This window comes from Heteronotia binoei, chromosome 21, assembly GCF_032191835.1.
Source record: "Heteronotia binoei isolate CCM8104 ecotype False Entrance Well chromosome 21, APGP_CSIRO_Hbin_v1, whole genome shotgun sequence".
NCBI classification, from domain to species: domain Eukaryota; kingdom Metazoa; phylum Chordata; class Lepidosauria; order Squamata; family Gekkonidae; genus Heteronotia; species Heteronotia binoei.
Window position 1 is genome coordinate 51,906,867 of NC_083243.1, and position 21,032 is coordinate 51,927,898.

The 21,032-nt window shown below is 46.6% G+C and overlaps 1 protein-coding gene across 2 annotated transcripts in view; it reads right to left on the bottom strand.

Moving 5' to 3' along the window:
* Positions 1-9,357: 9,357 nt before the first annotated feature.
* Positions 9,358-21,032, bottom strand: part of GPATCH2L (G-patch domain containing 2 like) — a 256,742-nt gene continuing 245,067 nt past the window's right edge. For both annotated transcript variants that reach the window (XR_009556522.1, XR_009556523.1), the window contains exon 11: positions 9,358-10,239. The gene's annotated coding sequence lies outside the window, so the exon portion shown is untranslated. The remainder of the gene's footprint in view (positions 10,240-21,032) is intronic.

Consider the following 21,032-nt stretch of genomic DNA (forward strand, 5'->3'; position numbering starts at 1 on the left):
CAGTGCAACTTCTTATAGGAGAAAATGGCATCTGGACACAGAAAGAAATAAAACAAATACATCCTACAGTTAGCAGAAAATCTTTATTTAACATATTAAGCACACTGCTTTCTAAATAATATTTTAAAAATAAAATTCCAGAGTCACAACACAGCTTATAACACTTGCCTCAAAAGGAGCTTGCAAAACTCTCAAGAGTCCAAGATCAATACTTGACTGACCTGCAAGAGGCTTGCATATGGAGACAGGAAAAGCCTTGCAGAGATTATGATGAGTTAAACTCCTGTGGAAGTCTTTGTTACAATTACTGCTGTGGCACAGGGTTCCTCAAACATCAGAGGTGGCCATGCTCAAAACAGCTGTCACTTTAAGTCATCTTCCACAAAACTTACGGATAGGAGCAGCTTCATGGATTTCAGAGAAGATGAGCTTAGGAAAAGTTCACAAACAGCCCTAACGCTCACAGAAGTGGGAAGCTTGTACCATACTACTTCAGACTGTAAACAGTATCTCACACAACCAAATGTCCTTCCATATAGAAATCTCCCTTATCACACTATATTAGCATATCAAGAAGAATACCTGTGCTTCTTCCACTCACAATGCAATGCGATAATTAACACAGTAATTAAACAAGAGTCTGCGAGCCTGTCTATGTCTATCACAAAAGGCTGACAAGACAAATCTTTAACATCATGACCTAGAAAATCCACTTTCCCTCCCTCCTTCATTTTTTAATTTTTGTTAACATCTAGTCTGATGAAGAGGTCTGATGAGCTCAGAAGTTTGAACAATGTTTTGTGTCATTTTGGTTGGTCCTAATAAAAGATATTAACATGGCTTTTGTTTCTTGTTGAGGAAGAACACCAACCTAGTAGCTTTCTTCCTGACATGCTAGTTTTTGATGTTAAAAGGATTTTTTTAATGGAAGAGCATTCAATCATTTGAACCACAAACACCCCCCAACCCCATCTTGAAGCAGCTCAATCCAGTCTCAGGGTTGCCACCTCAGTGAAGGCAGAACTACATGCCTTACGATGTAGCTCTGTGCTTATTTCCCCAGACAATTTATTTTTAGTAAAATGCAGAAGGGACTGCATTTAAAAGGCTAGAGCAGGTAGAGGGGCTATTTAAGTTTCTCTCTGCACTATTTTTCTTTCAGACCCTACCACCTTGAATGATGATTTTATACCTGCTGGGGGAAGTATTTGAGCACTTGAAGACACCTCCCTGCCCCCCAGCATAAGGAAGAGCGGGGATGGGGAGATTTTTGGCAGAAAACAGTGCAGAGAAAAAATTAAATAGCCTCTAGCCCCTCTCCAACCAGCACCAGTCTCAATATTAAATGGCAACCACTGCAACTACATGGTTTTAAATATATCAGAAAAAAATAAGCACAGAAGTACCCATTAAGCATAGTTCCAGAATGAGCACTAAACACAAGCTGCTACCTGAATCTAAGTACAGCCTGGCTATCTGCAATCATGATATGACTATTGCAATATTACATACATATTGAAGTAAACAGAGAGGAAAAAATTGCAAACACAAAACCCCACAATAATACCTGCAAAAACCAAATTCCTGTGAGATTACTGAACAAGGGCATTTTGGCACTTTGGCTCTTTATCTATGTGACAGTGTTTGATTTCTGCTGTAAAATGCTATTGTTTTAAAAGGACTCATGAAACACATGTAGTTTTTTATTGATTTTTCTACTTAAAAAGAATGAACTTCAATGTATCTCTGGGGGGGAGGGAGAAATTATAATCAAACACTGCTAACTGGGTGTCCCCCCCCTCCCGGCAGCATGCTACTGTTTATAAATATTTGGCAGCAATACACATGCAAAAAAACTGGGACTTGGCCCATAGCTAAGATCTTCTGTAGGAGGTTTGCAGGGCATCAAGCACTGGTATTCTCTTTATACAACCTTCATGTTCTATGTGTAATGGATTTCAAGTCCCCTGCATGTGTGCAATCCACACAGTTCTGCACTTCCTGTGGCAAAGTGTTTCGTGAACAGTAGTTCACCATGCAGCTAGCTCTCACCATGAGGGGTTGTCAAGGTCACTGAAAAATGAAACACTGAAACTCACCTTAAGGTTTCTTCTCTTCAGTGGAGCAAAGTAATCCAAGCGGGTTAGGTCACGCCTCTGCTTGCTCAGGTAGGACTATTCAATTTTTGTGTGGCTCCCTACTAGAGAGATTATAGGCTAACCCTCCAGTTGTGTCTAAGCCCTGCTGCATGTGTTTTTTGCATGTGTCTCTCTTTTCTTTGCTGAGATTGCATGTTTTGATTATCTCCTTCTCTTTTGCTTCCAATTTTTAACTTTTTTGTGGGGGGGGGGAGTGGATGACCTCGCCCCACTGAAGAGAAGAAACCTTCAGGTGAGTTTCAATGTTTTGTTCTCCGTCAGTGGGGGAAGTCATCCAAGCTGGTTAGCTTTACCCAAGCTACACTTCCGGACAGGATTCCCTCTCATGTTCTATGGTTCAACCACCTACTGCAGGATCCTCCTGCCAAAGGCTGCCTCTGCTAAGGATGCTTGGTCAATTTTATTGATGAAGGTTGCTTGATGAAGGTTGAGAAGGATGCCCATGTGGCAGCTCTGCAGATCTCCTTAACCACTGTTCCTATGGAGAAGGCTGCTGAGGCCCCTGCTGCTCTCATTGGGTGTGTGGTGATCCTGCTGGGCAGTGCCAAGCCCTACCCTTGTATGCCTTGAATATACACTGTTTAACCCAGAGGGCAATAGTAGATTTGGTGATCCCTTCCCCCAAAATCTGGCTGCTGTGTGAGATGCACAAGGAGTTTGAGAACCTGAATACCTTCCTGACAGCAGTAATTCATGTAAATGTGCAGAGCCCTACACACATCTAGCTTGTGCCAGGCTTGTTCTTTTAGATGTGTTTTGGTTTTGAGTAGAAGGATGGTAGTATCAGTGTTTGATTCAGATGTAATGCTGAGTTAATCTTCAGGATGAATGAGGGGTCTGTTCTCAGAATCACTAAGTCCTCCTGGAAGATGCATAGATTCTTTCTGGAGGATAATGCTGGTATCTCTGACACCCTCCTTGCAGATGTTACTGCTACCAGGAAGGCCACTTTCCATGATAGGAACTTGAGCTCCACCAATTTTAGTGGCTAGAAGGATGGTCTCATGGACCACTCACAGGACTGTTGGGAGGCAATGCCTGACAAGAGGGGCCAGTTGCCTTGTTCCCATTATGAAGCACTTTATGTGTTTGTTCACAGGCAGGTTCTTGAGCTTCTGCAGGCCTAGGATGGAATTAAGGGTCAATACCTGCCTCTTTAACATATTGGGCTTTTGACCTTGCTTCCAACCATCATAGAGGAAGGCCACAATGTTCTTGTAGGAGGGGTGTAGTGGATCCAGTTTCTTGTTGTTAGCCCACTTTCCAAATGCCAGCAACATGTGGTTATACGTGGCCTTGTAGTCGGTCTTCTCAATTGAAACATAATGTCCACTATTTTGTTAGGGAAGCCTGGAGCTTCTAAGTCTGCCCTTTCAATCTCCAGGCTGTCAGTTGCAACCAAGTTGGGTCTGGGTGAAGGACTGGACCCTAATGCAGGAGGTCTGGTCTGGTTGGCAGATTCCAGGGTGGCCCACTGCACATCTGCACTAGACCAAGAATAACAGACATCTCGCATATCACCTCCACCTCTTCCCTCCTGATCCTGTTAAGCATCCTAATGATGAGGGAAATGGGAGGAAAAGCATACAGCAAATCTGCCCAGGGTGGAACAGTGCATCCATGCTCTCCGTTCTGGGGTCATGAAATCCTGATAGGAACCTCTTTACTTGGCAGTTGCTTGGTGATGCTAGTAGATTAATCACTGGGGTCCTGAACCTGTGGGTGATCTGGAAGAAGCTTCCATTCCCCTGGGTCCAAGTCTTTCCTGCTCAGCAAGTCTGCTTCCAGGTTGGATTGGTCTTTGAGGTGCTCTGCCTTTAGACTGGCTAGGTAGGTTCTCTTCCGCCCACACTAGGAGACGCTTAATATGAGCCTCTGTTGACATGTTGTCAGTGTGGACTAGCACTTGCTGGTCCTGCAGATATTACTGGAAGGCTAAAACTGGCCATCAGGCCACATGGAGCTCCAGTCAGTTGATGCTGTGGGTTTCCTCTGCGCAGCCCCATCTTGCCCTGCCTGAAGGGTGCAAGCTGTCTCTGCTGAGTCCTGGGGCAATATCTGAAGGATCAAAAACCTCCACAATCTTTTATGTTTCTTCCTCATCCTGATGGGTCTGAAGCTGCAAAAGGACAGGTGTAACCTGACTCATGAGGATGCTTGCTGAGGATGAGGGCACGGCTCGTCTCAATGAGGACTTTATCCAAGTTTGATTCCCCAAAAAGGAGTCTGCCCAAGAATTTTTCAATTGAGAGGTTGATTCGGGATAAGGGATCAACCTTCCAGTATTTCGGTCAGATATTACTTATGATTATGTTTATGCTTGAATCCTGGAGAATTAGATAACATTCTGGGAGGCATCTAAGGCCAATTTAGCTGCCCTCTTCATCTTGAGTAGGGACCTCCTCAGATCCAATGGATTCACATCTGGTTGCTGCAGCAGACCATCCACCCAGAAGACAAGGGCACATGTGACGTTTGAAAGCACTGTCAATACTCTTATTGCAAGGGATGATGCCTTGTGCAATTTCTTTAATGTCGTCTCGTTCTTCCTATCCACTGAGTCTGTTAATGCATTCTCCCTGTCTTTAGGTAACAGGGCTTTGGAATGAAGGGCATTACCTGTGCATCCTCCAGAGACACTTGGAGATCCTCCATAGCGTTCTCTGGTAATGTGTAAAAAAATTGGAGATAGATGTTAAAGAATTGCTGCTGCCCAGTAGGGTCCACTCTGCTTCAATGGTGTCCTTGAAGTAGTCCAGGAAGTGAAAAACCATTTGTACTCTTGGCGGGTTTTTAAAAATCTTCTACTTTCCAATTTGGCCAAGGCTGATGACCTTGCTTTTCTTGAACTTCCAGCTGGTAACTAAGAGTGCCAATCACCTTGTTTAGAAGGCAATGGAAATGCTCTGCTTAACCTGGAGGAGGTCTCTTGCACTTCTAACTCTTCCCTCAACCATTCACCCTCCTCCTCCAAGTTGCCCTCCACAGACACTACTATGGAAGAAAATTTCCAACATTCTGACGCAGGGAAGGGGGTGCCTTGCCAACTTTCTGGCATGGGTTGCTATGCAGGCTTTTGTGTCTGCTTGTCTGGACCACCGCCTCTTCAGAAGCTTCCAAGGAGTGTGGATCTGCATGCCTCAATGCTACTGAGGGTTTGTTCCATTTTGGAGGGGGTGGTGAGGACTCAGACCTGGATGATGTTGAGAAGTTGGATCGGGGACAGTAAACCCTCCCCCTGTGGGTCCTGCCAGCTTGCTTCCCTCTACTAGCTACCAGCTGCCGCTCTGTGCCCATGCTGTATGGCTACGTTGCCCCCTCAGCAGTGAAAAGGAGCTCCCTACCCTCATGGAAAAGGCCATGGTCCTCCTAAAGGCTCTCCTGCACTGATGGAAAAGGCTATGGTCCCCACATCTATTCTAGTCCTGCTGGGAAAGGGTCTGGATAACAGGGGCCAGTGCCATGCTGGAATACACCTGCATAGCCACGAACCCAGGTTTTGCCATTGCTCTGTACGGCAAGGGATCAATAACCTGAAACTTCAGCTCACTCTCCATATTGCCTCTGGAAGGCTCTCTTCAGCAACTTCCCTGCCTCCCAAATCATCAAAAAATCTTTTTGCAGCCACTGCTGCCATTTTTCTTGCTGCTGCTGTGGAAACTCTAGTTGGACCCTGTTTCTAGCTGGCTGTGTTTCAAGAGCCAGTTTGGCATAGTGGTTAAGTGTGTGCGCTCTTATTTGGGAGAACTGGGTTTGATTCCCCACTCCTTCCATGTGTACCTGATGATGTGACCCTGAATCCTAGTCACAAGTTCTTAAGAGAGCTGTACTGCTCAAGAGCAGTTCTGGGAGAGCTCTCTCAGCTCCACCTACCTCACATGGTATCTGTTGTGGGGAAGGGAAAGATTTTAAGCTGTTCTGAGACTCCTTTGGGTAGTGAAGGGTGGGGTATAAATCCAATCTTCTTCTCCTCCTCCTTCTATGGTCCTCTGTGCCCACAGGCTGAGTCTTATCAGTGAGTCTCTTCTGCCTCTTAAAAGATTTTTTTTCAATGATCCTAAGATTTCCCTGAGAGAGTGTGGAAATTCTTGGAGGGTTTTTTTACAAAGATTTCTCAGTTGCTGAAGTTGCTTTAAAGGTTTTAGACTTGGAGCAGAGCTCTAGCCTCCTACCTGAGCAGTAGGGCTATCCAAACTAGAGGGACAGCTTACAATCTCTCCAATAGAGAGCCACGCAAAATTTGCATAACCTTACCTGAGTGAGCAGAGGTGTGACCTGACCCACTTGGATGACTTCCCCCACTGAAGGAGAACATTTTAAGTTATGACAGAAAAATGTGTGCAATTGGCACCAGTTCACAGACCAGAATAAAAAGAACTAACCACCATGAGGGAGCAGCCACCACATGTAGACAGATTCAAACAACCATGTTGTGAGAGGCATAGTGTAGTCTTCATGTTTTTCTCAGATTTCTATTTCTACTTGATAATTAGGGTGGGAAGATGAAGAGATCACAATAACAAAATGTGGGCAAAGACAAATGTCACAAAACTGCAACAAAAGTGCCACCATATATCTGGATGTTGGAGGGACAAACACCTTACCCATATAGCTCTGCACATGCACTTCATTCAACTAGGCTCATATATACTGTGTGCAAATGTTATCATGACAGGTAAACAACCAAGATGGGCAGTGTGTTGCTGCACAAGACACTGGGCAAGTGTAATTCCTCCATCCTGCCAACATCATGATTAAATCAAGCCCAAGAAAACCTCACATTTGTGCAGAGGTTCTTCACTGTGCTTCAGGAAGCTCTACACAGGCTGCAACCTTCCACATAGATTATCAATGCAGCTATATATCTGAATATGCACTTTCATGCACATCTCAGTATTTATCCAGGCTTCACTGAAATGGTTTAGTATTTTGTTTTGATGCTGATGGAGATCTGCACCTTCACCTGCTAGTAACAGGTGTGGGATTTTGGCCTGGGAGTCGGAGTTAAAGCCATCTTATATTCTCAGTCTAAAATGACACCTTTGAAAATACTTTTAACACCGTGATTATGCTCAGATAATTACAGGATGTTTTTTCCAGTCACAACACATGGTATAAAAGTTATAATCAAAAGGAATACTGAAGTGCATATAATGTAGGTTAGAAATATCTATACTACTCACAAGTGCATCATATCTCAGCAGTTATATACAGGGTCCCATGACCTCATTTCTGCCATCACACTTTTTTTTAAATATGGCTATTGCCATCCAGGTCCTCTTAATGCCTTTACTGACTTGACCAATTCCACATTATCCCTACTATTACATCTTGAAAAACAAAAGGTTTTTAAAAATTGCTTTCAAAACTACAGTCAAAACAAAATAAATTTGGACAATTTCTGTTACTGATATCCCAGTCATAGAACTGTGGTCTTCTACTAAACACATATTCTTTTATGGCAGAATTTGAATTTATGCAAAATTCACAGGGTCTTGCTAATAAGATTAAGATGCTAAGCGAATATTCTTTTTATTTGAAAACTGGATTTACTGTAATATAGTAGTGGCTATGCACACCAACAGAAGCATTTTACATTCTTACAAAAAATCTTTAAAAAGAAAGGGAAAGTTTCAAAGAGAAGCTGTAGTGTTATACATTTTGCGTTTTCCCAAGTTCCTTAAAGCAATCATGAAAAGGTTTCTGTATCATATTTTATAGACACGATATGGAGAAATGAGATTTAAAAATGAGATTAAAAAAGAGAATAGTTTATCAAAATAAAAAACTAGTGAAGCTGCAACTCAGTACCACTTTATTAAGTTTAGTGATAGGGAGTTATTCATATGCATCCCTTTGCGCCTACAACTGATTTTGTACCCACAAAGTAAATCAAAGATAGAATAATGAACTTTTCACAATCCTGAGGTCACTGGCTTCTACCCATTATGCAGCACAGGAGTGTTCAGTATTGTACACAACGCAAGAGGCTGCTCTTGTTCATTTCAAGAGGGCTTGCACAGGAGTTCTTCTGGGCGGTGGGGGTAGACTGTGACCGAAGTGACTAACCTGGAAGCAACACAATGGCGGCTCTCCAAGTTCCCTTATAGATCTTCACATAGAACCAAAATAAGTCCTGGACATGTATCCTCAGTACAGATTAAATCAACTTTCCACATCAATTTTAAAGTCATTAAGAGCACAGGAAATGTTTACGTAGGAAATAATTTATGTCAGGATTGAAGATTGGTGTTAATGGCTCAGGCACAGGAAAGGCATCACTAATAAAACTATACTAATAAGGCATAAGTGAGCTGTTCTACACTATTTGATGAGTATATCACATGAGACAAAATCCATCAATGTAGCTGATGGCATCTTATAGAACTGCCATTTTAACATTTTTAGTTAATATATTTTCTTATGCCCGTTATCATATTGCCTGTTTGTGTGTGTGTGTTACAGGCCAAAAAAATCAAAACAGTTTTAAAAGCAACTCAAACTTATTAAGCTGTCATCCACATCTAAGTAGTTTCAATTTGTTTCCCATGATGGGGGCTTCATGTGCATATGTGTAGCAGTTCAGGTCTGTGGTTCCATTGCTCTAGCTTATATCCTTGAGGCACAAGGCTGGCTACGTGGCCAACTGGATGCTGGACTAGATGGACCTTTGGTCTGATCAGCAGGGCTCTCTTCTTCCCTTCTCAACTGCCAAACAGCCAATGGGATCCAATTAAAGATCTCATGGTTAACTGTCTACCATTCATCCAGGGACAATTTATGGAACTAAAACCTGAGGGAGGGTTCAAACAGGCCATTCAAGAAAGAAGAGCACCCTGCCATTACTAACATAAAGAGACAATATACTGCAAACAAAATTAGGGGGGGGGGATCCTGGGTACGTGGCTGTCAAGATTCCTAAAACTTGAATTTGACTTGAAATATTGTTGAAACTTTGCTCTCATGTACTGAATAATGGGTAGCAATGAAAAGAAAGGCTGCTTGAGAAACAAAAAGGCACCACTTCCTAAACCTATGCTGTAATGAATACAATGCTTCCAGAAATGCAGAATAAAACACAGTAAAGTCTTTCCTGTGTTGTACTGTCCCGGAAAGACATTATACTGCAGGAAACGTCTTAGTTTGAAGAGGATCGATTAAGTGATCCTGCCTGTACAGACACTGCTTTGAAACAAGATAGTTAAAAGGCTATTTATTAGAACTACAACACATGGACTTCAGATTAATACCTCAGCAGAGCCTTTGTAATAACTTCCCAAACAGAACAGCCATGATGGGTAGTCCATTTCATTGTCATTCGCTTTAAGGAGTATATATTGCAGAGCATTCCACATGACAGTCCAGTTTGTGCACTTATGGTTCCACTGACCTGTGCATCATGAAACACAGGAAAACAAGGCCAATAGGAAAGGAACCTTAATTAAAATCCATTATTAGGATGCCCCAGAGACACAGGAAGAAAAATCTAGCAGGGTAACTGTATATACAGAAAGTCAGTAGTCACTCCTGAAGGGGCAAAGCCAGTCTATTTCCTTAAAATCTGAGCCAACAAGTAGCCTTTGAGAATGTTCCCAATGCACAACTTCAAGCCACCCTATTCAGATAATGTGTTTTATCCTCTGTGAACCTCTGTTCTAAACAGAGATCTCTGCTGGCTTGTTTTCAGCTCTTATGCTTTCCAAAGAGATGGGCTCTACTCCAGCCCCACCCTGCAGAGCACTGCGATCAGAATCTACCCTGCGGAATACAGGGCATCCTAGAGCTGACAACATACGAGGGATAAAGAATTTTGCAACAAAGACAGACCTTGGAAATATCCAGCAATATTTTGTGCACATCTCCAGCCACTGATAACAGGTATTGGGGTTGGAGATTAGTGTGCAATACAGTCATACGTCAATTAAAACTGCAGCATTATAACAAACTGTCCTTTTTTAATTTTAAAAAAATAACACATGGAGGAGAGGATTGGGTGGTGGCTCTGTAACATGATTTGTCCAGTTGGAAGTGATGTGACATTGCTGTGGGCAGGACAACCACCTCCCAACTACACTGGAGACTTGCACACCTTGAGGACCCATGCCTCAGTAGGAGCTGCAGGGCTGATGGAGAAGGTGGCCGCAGGTCTCCTGGGAGGAAGCCTCAACTTGGAAGGCAACCTAGAGAAGTTCTAGCACATGAGGCTAGCAGAGACAGTCAGCTGGTGGTCGCCACTTCCTCCAGCTGCTATCTCATGTCATTCATACATAAGAGATAGTGATACTGCAAACCCATTAGAACTGGTGTTACCAACACTTCTCATAGAGCTGTATCACTTCACACTGTCTTTTAGGAAAATAATCATAGTGTTAGAGCAGGTGTTACGGTAAATACTTACTCAGAAACAGGGAGAACACTGAAAATATAGAAACCCCAGCATCACTCAGGCATTTTTAAAACATGATTTGGACAATGTGTGGGGCAAACAAATCATTTTCACAGAGGTGAACATCACATGCTAACATTGAAGAGATGACTACTGCAAATCAAGGCAGTTGATAAAGATACCGACATACTCTGAAGTCCGACAAGCAGAACACCCAGCTGGTTCTTCAAAGGAAGAGCTGCCTCCAACTAGCAGCGGTCAAGAGCTTTCTCCTATGGCATTTTAAAAGAGCTGTCTGGGGTAGTAATGGTACTTTTCTCCAATGAAAGGACTCTGGCCTGTCCAGTCAGTTCTGGTGTCTCTGGGAGTGTGTCACTGGTGGACCAGGGTCTGATGAATCTATGTGGATGGATAAAGCTGCTGGAACACCACAACAAGGAGAGAAGACAGAAGGATAATGAACAGCAATGTCATAGAAAACTACATAACTAAAATTCTGCATGCTCAGATTTCATTTGCCAAGCCCTACCCTGCCCCTGGCCACTAGCGCTTATCCCATTTATTAACTTTCAGCCAGGGTTACAGGATTCCAGAAGGCTAAAATAGCAACAGTAATTGTACAAGGTAGGACTTCTTCTATGTGATTTTTAAAGTCTGAAAGCTGACTTCTGCTAACACTTTATCTGCTTTCTAACCTGTGTTTCTGGTATGGGGGGGAGAAAATAGGGGAGGATAAAAGGAACTGGATAAAAGCAATCCACTAGACTTCCATATACTTTCTGGACCTGCCTATTGTACAGGAAAGCGATAGGAAGAGAAGAGGCAACACATTTTCTTTGAGTTGCTGAGATGGTGGTTGAAAGAACCCCTATTTCAGCAGTCTGGAGTTGCCAAAGTGCAGGGGTGAAATTCTAGCAGGAACTCCTTTGCATATTAGGCCACATGCCCCTGATGTAGCCAATCCTCCAAGAACTTACCAAAAAAAAGCCTTGTAAACTCTTGGAGGATTGGCTACATCAGGGGTGTGTGGCTTAATATGGAAAGGAGCTCCTGCTAGAATTCCACCCCTGTCAAAGTGAGACCACCAAACTTCTTTCTTTGGGGTGGTTAAGTGCACAGACTCTAATCAGGAAGAAAGACAGGTTGCTTACCTGTAACTGTAGATCTTCGAGTGGTCATCTGTACATTCACACTCATGGGATAGTGCGCCTGCGCCGATCCCCGAATCGGTACCTGAAAAAGCCCGGGATTTTTCCGCGCTTGGCGCCAATGGGCATGCGCAGGCGCCCCAATGTGCATGCCCACCGGCGCCAGCGCGGGGATCCCGCCAGTTCCTTCCTGACCGCTGGAAGCTCCTACTGGAGGGAGATCATCAGCAGTGGGGAAGGAGGGCAGGTAGTGTGAATGCACAGATGACCACTCGAAGATCTACAGTTACAGGTAAGCAACCTGTCTATCTTCTTCGTGGTCTCTGTGCTTCACACTCATGGGAGATTAGCAAGCAAAGCATACCTGGAGGCGGGAAGACGGTCAACCTGAAGAAACAGCTTGCAGCACCGCAGCTCCCAACCAAGTCCTCTGCTGAGCATGCACGTCCAGCGCGTAGTGCTTCATGAAGGCATGCGGAGAAGACCAGGTAGCCACCTTGCAGACATCAGAAAGGGACACACCCTTCAGGAATGCCACCCACGTGGCCATCGCCCTTGTGGAGTGCCCACGAACAGGTCCAGGTAAAGGCTTCTTCGCCAACAAATAACAAAGTTTGATTGTCTCAGTAAGCCACTTTGAAAGTCTCTGAGACGAAATTTTGGACCCTAACTTGGGGGCAGAATAGGAGACAAAAAGCTGCTTGTCTTTACGAAAACCCCGTGAACGATTTAAATAAAACAGGAGGGCACGCTTAACGTCCAGCGCATGCAACCTGCATTCCTCATCCGAGGAAGGACTAGGGTAAAACGTAGGTAACCAAACTTCTAAATTAAGGTGAAACTGGGAAACCACCTTGGGAAGAAAAGTGATGTCTGGAGCCAAAGAAACCCCTGCTTCCCTAAAGGCAAGGTAGGGGTAGTCACAACGCATCGCTGTGAGCTCCCCCACACGACGTGCTGAAGTGATGGCAACTAAAAATGCAGTCTTCCAAGACAAAAGTTGTAAGGAACACGTTGCCATGGGTTCAAAGGGACGACGAGTCAACTTGTCCAGAACCAACGTCAAGTCCCACAACTGAGGAGGGGATCTAGAGGGAGGATGAAGGCGGAACAGTCCCTTCATGAACCTTTTGGAATGAGGGTGAGCGAAAACAGAGTAACCCTCCACTGAACCATGGAAAGCAGAAATAGCTGCCAGATAAACCTTGATGGAGGAGAATACCAGACCCTCATCCACCAAAGCCAATAAAAATTCAAAAATTGCCGAAAGTCCGACAGAGTCAGGCGGCACAGGAGAGTCAGCCACAAAGGTACTAAATTTCTTCCACTTCCTCTCGTAAGAGGCACGGGTGGAAGGCTTCCTGCTGCTTAGGAGAACTTGCTGGACCCTGGTAGAAAAACCTAATTGTCGATGAACCACGCCGTCAGCTTCAGGTGTGGCACGTTGTGGTGGAGCACGTGCCCGCCCTGGGCCGACAACAGGTCCGGTTCTGCCGGGAACTGGTAAAAGACCCCCCTCGACTGTTGGAGAAGGATCGAGAACCAATTTTGACGGGGCCACCAAGGAGTCACCAGGATGCACCAGTGGCCTCTCCTGCACTAGCTTGTGGACTACCCTTGTCAGCAGAGGCAAGGGTGGGAACATGTAAAGGAACCAGCCCCCCCCACGGAAGTAGGAGTCCGTCTCCCAGCGAGGCTGGATCCGCACCTCGCCTGGCACAGAACAAGGGGCACTTCTTGTTTTCCACTGTTGCGAAAACATCTAGCTGTGGGTACCCCCAGAGTTGGAACACAGGCTCTAGGAACCGCCATTGTAGTTCCCATTCGTGTGGAGAAGCTCCACCCCTGCTGAGAGTCCGCCTGTATGTTGAGGACCCCCGGCAGATGTGTTGCCTTCACAAAAATGTCCAACTGGAGGCACTCCATCCAGAGATCCATCGCCAGCGAGCACAACCTGCGAGACACTGTCCCTCCCTGTCGGTTGATATAGCACAGGGCAGTGGTATTATCCGTAAGCAGCGCCACAGTCCTCCCTGCTATTAGTGGACGGAAAGAGCGAAGGGCAAAGTGAACTGCCAGCAGTTCCAGGTAATTTATGTGGCACCGACTCAGCTTCGGTGACCACTGACCTCCTACACATAGATCTTCCAGGTGAGCTCCCCACCCCCACAGGGAAGCATCGGTAGCGATAGTCACGGTAGGGGTTGGAAGGTGGAAGGGAGCCTCTTGGCAGATGTTGCTCTCCGACCCCCACCATAGCAGAGATTGGAGAGTCGCAGGAGGGATGGTGAACCTCTTTCGAGGAGAGTCTATGAGAGGATGAAAATGGCGCAAGAACCACAGTTGAAGACCCCTCATTCGCAGTCTTGCGAAACGTAGCACGCTTGTCGTCACAGCCATCAACCCCAGCATCCACTGGAGCTGCTGGGCCGTACCCCACTGTCGCCTTTGGAGAAGCTGTACCAGAGTGATGATGTCCTTTGCTCTCTGCGAAGGCAGAAACGCTCGGTGTTGATCTGTGTCCAGCAGAGCCCCTATGAAATTAACTGTCCTTGACGGAGTAAGATGGGATTTCTCCAGATTGACCTGCAGCCCCAGAGTGTCCAGGAGACGCAGCGTGATGGCAATGTGTGTTGTTAGTTTCTCCCTCGACTCCGCCACAAGGAGCCAGTCGTTGATGTATGGGAAGACAACTACTTCCTGAAGACGAAGGTGGGCAGCCACCACACTCATCAATTTTGTGAACACCCGAGGAGCAGTAGACAGTCCAAACGGCAGGGCCCTGAACTGGAAGTGCCGAGCACCCACTGCAAACCTTAGGAAACGCCTGAACGCAGGATGAATGCTGACGTGGAAGTAAGCATCCTTGAGATCCAGGGTCACCATCCAGTCTCCCTGATTGATGAGGGGCAGGATTGTTTGCAGCGTGGCCATTCTGAACTTCTGGTACAGAATAAATTTGTTCAGACTCCGAAGGTCCATGATAGGCCTCAGGCCCCCGTCCCGCTTGGGGACCAGGAAGTAGCGAGAGTAGAAGCCTCCTGTCCTGGCCTCCAGTGAAACTACCTCTATGGCTTGTTTCTGTAGGAGGTTGTTCACCTCCGCCAGCAGAGGTGGGGAAGGGGGAGTGGTAATAACCACGGACTGGTTCGGGGTCTGAACAAACTCTATTTTGTAGCCCTCTTTCACGATGGACAGAGCCCACCTGTCTGTGGAGATCAACTCCCAGGCAGGCAGGAAAGGGCGTAGGCGGATGGATGAGATGCCAGTGGGGGTAACGACGCGTGCTTGCAGGAAGTCAAACCCCCTGCTTCTGGGGGCGAGCACCCTTGGGCTTGCTAGTCGGCTGGGTCCCGTAACAACTCCTGTTGTTGCCAGGGTAGGAGGGTCGTTCAGTCTGCGAAGGACGTGGACGCCATTGTTCAGGTGAGAACTTTTGGTAGGGTTTCCTCGACCAGGGCTTAGGCCATTGCTTGGACCTAGTAGCCTTGGGGGCAGCCTGGACACCCAGATTGCGGGAGGTTTTGACACTTTTGTCGAACTCCTGCAGCACCGTGTCAGTCGTGGTGCTGAAGAGCCCATCACCCTCAAAGGGCAAGTCCTCAATGAAAGACTTAGTGTCCTGATGTAGAGCCGTCGACCACAACCAGGAGTGGCGATGGATGCAGACTGCGGAAGTGATGGCTTTAGCTGACGCCTCCACCATATGTTTTGCTGCAGCCAGTTGCTGTCTGGCTACAGCAAGACCCTCTTTTTGTAGCTTTTTCGCAGCGGCTTTCTTGTCCTCACTCAGTGAGGAAAGAAAGGGGGAGAGCTGTTCCCACATGGCATACTGGTATCTAGCCATGCAGGCTGCATAGTTAGATACCTTGATGCCAAGTGCCCTCGCTGAATAAACTTTGCGGCCCATCCCGTCGATCTTCTTCCCTTCCTTATCGGGTGGGGAGGAATGAACCTTCCGCACCTTAGAAGAGGAGGAAACGACCACTGAGTTTGGTTTTGGATGGGTAAAAAGAAACTCAGCTCCTGCTTCTTGGACCTTATACATATGGTCCAGCCGCTTGGATGAAACCGGTGTTGATGATGGTCTCTTCCAAGGCTCCTTAACTGCCTGGAGAATCACCTTGGTGACAGGTAAGGTGACAGCTGTGGATGTGTTCCTCTGCATGATATCGAACACGTTGTCGTCCACGATGGGCTCTGGTTGCGTCACAGGCAAATTAAGGGTGGCTGCAATCCTTCTTACAAGGTCCCCGTATGACTTCAGATCTTCCGACGGCGAAATCGGAAGATCCTCGGCCGTCTGGGAGACCGGCGAAGGCTCCACATCTTGGTCCTCACTGTCCGATGCCGACGATGAAGACTCTCGGTGGGCAAAGTGCTCCGACAGCATTGGTGTTAGCTCTCTCGGCGGCGATTGGACCGGTGGCGATGGTCGTCGATGGACATCGAGCGGGACCATGCGTCGTTCCAGGGGAATCGACACCGATGGCTTTCGGGACCGGTGCGATACCCTTGACATCGAGGAGAACTCCAATTCCTGCTCCCATTCAGGGTACTCTTCTGGGTACCAGTGGTAAGATTGGTACTGGGAGTAAGGAGGTTGCCACCTGCGCTGTTCCCACGGTGGTATCGGGAAGCGGTGAGGTGCTTGGTAAGGTTCCACCTCCCTTCTCTCTCGAGACCTCATCCGGATCGGCTCGATGATCGGTGCTGAAGCGTCCAACTCCGACGTCGATCCGCTCGGAGTACGTCGACGGGAACCCGACGAGGACCGCTGGGTCAGGTCGATCTCATGGGCCTGCTCCGATGTCGACTGACGTGGTTGGATTGAGGGGCTGTGGCGCGGGGAGGCCAGGATCTTTTTAGGCGGTGCGTGAGTCACCGGTGTCGATGCGTCGGCCGACGGTGAAGGAGTGCGGGGTCGCTTCCGCTTTTCCTTCGACTTCGCCTTCTTAGGAGCTCGGGTCCCCGAGTCCTCTCGGCGTTTTTTAGCGAACGTGTCCACCGAACCCTCATGGGGACGTTTTGTGGGGCCGCGCTCTTCCGGCAGCTCAGTCAGAGTCAATGGAGCAACATCAGCCGATGCATGCTCTTGTGCCGGGGTGTCCGTCCACTTCGGTGTCGAAATGGTCGCCATCGATTTTTGCGGGCGAAGCGCCGATTCGGTCAGAGCCGCCGATAGCCGGGCCGCACAGTTCTTCCTCGTCTGCTTCGAAAAGCGAAGGCAGTGCGGGCAAGCTTCTACACGGTGTGCCTCTTCCAAGCACAGCAGACACAAGGAATGGCCGTCTGGAGGGGCAATCTTTTTCCCGCAAGCACGACAGCGCTTGAAAACCCCCCAGCGACTGTCCATAGACAAGTAGTCGCAAAAAACCGCTCAGAGTCGTCTGAGGGGAAAAACTGGGGGGAAAAGAGGACGGAGCACCCCGAAGGGTAAACCGACCAACAATAGGAAAAAAGATCTCTTTTTTTTTTTTTTACAACTAACTAACTAACTACTATCTAACTATCTACATTAAGAAAATAAGAAACGGGCTAAGAAAAAACGAGAAGAAAGGCAAGGCCAAAACTCTCTTCGACCGGGGAACAAGAAAGGTAAACCTCTCAGTGCAGCGGTCAGAAAGGAATTGGCGGGATCCCCACGCTGGCGCCGGTGGGCATGCGCATTGGGGCGCCTGCGCATGCCCATTGGCACCGAGCGCAGAAAAATCCCGGGCTTTTTCAGGTACCGATTTGGGGATCGGCGCAGGCGCACTATCCCATGAGTGTGAAGCACAGAGACCACGAAGAAGATCCAGGTTTAATTCCCCACTCCTCCACATACACCTGTTGAGTGACCTTGGGTCAGTCACAGTTTTTGAAAGAGCTGCTCTCTCATGAGCAGTTCACATACTTCTCACAACCCCACCTACCTCACAGGGTGACTGCTGTGGAGAGAAGGAGGAGATTGTAAACCACTCTGAGTGAAGGGTGGAGTATAAATCCAATCTTCTCCTCCCCCACCCTCTCTTTCTCTCTCACACACACACCATGGGTCAATATGAACTCCATGTTAATAGACTCTGAACGCCACTTACATGTATAAAAGGTGAGAGGTGAAAATCTGAAACTGGATTCTCAGTATATTCAAGTCCAGTAGCACTTTACAGACAAGTAAGATTTTCAGAGTATGAGGTCAATGCTCCCTTCATTGACTCTCAACTGCATATACCGCCTCCCCCCCCCCCCCCCGCAAAAAAATCTTGTTGGTCTCAAAGTTGCTACTGGACTCAAATCTAGCTATTCCACTGAAGAGCAACATGGTTACCCGCTGAAACCTGGTTCTTAGGAAACTCTTTATGCAGCCCAAACCCAAAGTACTGAATTTGCCTGCTGCCCAGCAGCAAGTAGGGAAAAGTGAAACCCCACTCATATACAAGGCAGCTCCCAGGCCACTGCTTCAAGAACTCAGGGGGCTACAGATGGACTCTCAATGAAGAACTATTTGTGTGAACTAAATGAAGAACTCTTTGTGGGTAGCATCTGTGCAGCAACTCCTATTTCAGCAGTCCCAAATTGCCAAAGAGGTTTCATTTCTCACAAAACACTTCCATGTGTGCCATAACTCAGCACACTCCCTTATTAATAATGCCAGTGACATCACTGTGTGTGAATTTGTACCATAGAGAATGTAAGCAAAAAACAAGGAAAGATGTTAGCTTCAACTTTCTCCTGATCACAAAGGCACGATTTGTATATGAACTCTGGGGCAAACAGAAGGGTCCCAATGTTGCTCCTTCGCTTCCAGCCACTAAATGCAAGCCTGCATCTTCAGCAGCCTGACGATCATCATCTGAATTCAGTCAAATTCAACAAAACTTTCTGCAGGTGGGAAGGGGGAGGGGTCTATGACAGAGGAAGATTTGTTGCTGCATGTTTAAGAAAGAAGCTAAATTCATCACAATGACAGGGGAGAGTGTTGGCAGAGATTTGAGCTATTTATTCTTTTAGGAAAATCCTATAAAGAATGACACGAGGAAGCCTCTATCTGCAGTCTTGTTCATCACGTTGGTGAGGAGTCCGATAACAGATGTATGCGGTAGCGTGATTTAGTGCTGGGAGCTGGCCCCTGATGTGTATTAATACAGCGGCAAAGCGGAACGAGCCTCTCTTCATCACTCATCTCTATAAAAGAGGTGGAATCCGAGATGGCCCGATGTTAGGCAGAGCAAGCCCATTTGTTCTGCTGACTGATGGAGCCAGCTCAGGCTGTGTCCTTCACCTCCGTGGGGCACTCGGGTTGCATAAAAAGAGTTCACTGAAGCAGGTCCTTGGTCAACTAGCAAGATGAGAGCGGTTGGGCTCAGCCATGGATGTATTTGGGAAGAACAGTCTTGCATGGAAAGGATATGGCTTGAGGTTACGGACTCCCTAATCTCAAGCCTGGGCCTAAATTATGATTCACTCCTCTCTTTTATTACATTCCTCAGAAGGAGCTACAACTATAGTGAAGGAAAACTGAGGCCCACAAGCTACTCCAAGAGAGGAAACATCCAAGTTTGTAAGGATTGAAAGAATGGGGGAGGAGGATCCAGTGACCAGTGCTGTGAGTGCCCTATACATCACACACAACCACACACACACACACAAATCAGGAATGATATTTTGCTTCCTTAGAAAGTCTACGTGCTTTTTTTTTAAAAGCAAACAACTTCAGAATCCTAAACAGGCTTTCAAGCAGGATACAGCACTTTTGCGTCCTGAATTACAGAATCTTTTCCCGCAACCTGAATTCTGTTCCCATTAGCAAGTAATTGAGACTCTTTACAAGAAAGACAATGATGCTAGTAAGATGCTTGCAGATTCCTGCATTCAAAAATGTACTCTTTGAGAGTCATCAGAGATAGGACAGAGGGCCCCTTATTTGCTATTTAAATTTATAAGCAACAATGGTAAGTTACAGGGTTTCATTTTCAGGTCAAAAGGAACACAGAGATGAGGGGAGCTGAACCCTTTCTGGCCCTGCTGCCCTGTGCTCACTCCCAATATCCAAGTCAGACCGGGGGGGGGGGGGGGGTGAAGCTACAGAGTGCAAAGAGGGAAGGTAGGGAAGAAGGCAGTCTCCCCTCACCTGTATCACATGCCTCTTGTGATGTACATTATGCCCACCCACCTCAGCCATCCCTGCTTTACACATCAATTCAACATAAAGTATTCCACCACATCACTTCAACTTTGGATCTTATAAAGGCTCATAATTAGCATGTTTGGTCATTACCTGCATTTTATCAACCAATAAAAAGGCTGCCAAAATCCAGATTACAAACATGTAGAAAGATGTTTACTTAGCAATTCTCCAAATGTCAATTACTTGTACCTCAGTTACTGATAAGTTCTGAAACATTTTGGCAACATTTCCAAAAGACATCTCAAGGACATATGGTATTTTAAACAGGTGTACATAGGTATAAGCAATGTTATGATAAATTCCCTATAGCACTGAAGTCTTATTGAAGCAGGCTTCCACACATGCCCTTTGGCAAAGGGTGCTGGCTAAGGTGAGAACACATTACATCTACTGTGTGATCTCACCACAAGGATCTGCAGCAGGATGCTAGCTGCAAACTCCCCATGGGAACTAAATTCAGAAGTGCCACAGGGGCCCAATTTGGATCAGGACTGATGCGTGTCCAAGACAGGTTCATGCCCAAACTGCACAGTTTCTCTGACCAAAAAAAGGCCAGGGGGAGTTATCTGCTCCACTGAATTTGCACTGAATGTTTGCATGTGCAGCCCCACCCCACTGGGCCAAATAACCACTCCAGGGCTGTTTCAGGTAGGGAAAACAGTGCAGGGAGAAGGCAGGAGGTCTCTCCTCCCCATGTGCCAGGGACCCAATCTGAATGGGGCCTCTGTTACTTCTGAACTGTTCCCACAGGAAACCTGCAGTAGGCATCATGTTGCAAGTACCCATGGAGATCACATGGGACTTGTAACATGTTGTTTGGCTCTAGATGTGACACAAGAAATACCCTTGTCTGACACTGAAGAGGGGAGGGAACAGCACACACATGTTTGGACCAGTCAAAAGCAGCTTGCGTTGCTTCTGCTAACGCAAGATGTCACGGACCCTCAGTTCTCCACATATGACTGCCTATTAAGCCAATCAAGAATTTGGAAGAAGCTGGGGAGAAGATTTATCTCCATCAGCTGAATTCTGCTGGAAGAACTGCTAGAAAACACTGCAAGGCACTGAGCAATCCACATCTGAACCTCCACATCTGAACCACCATAGGGATTATCAGAGGGAGATTTCATTTACTCTAAAAACTGGAAATAAAATGCTTTGAGGACATG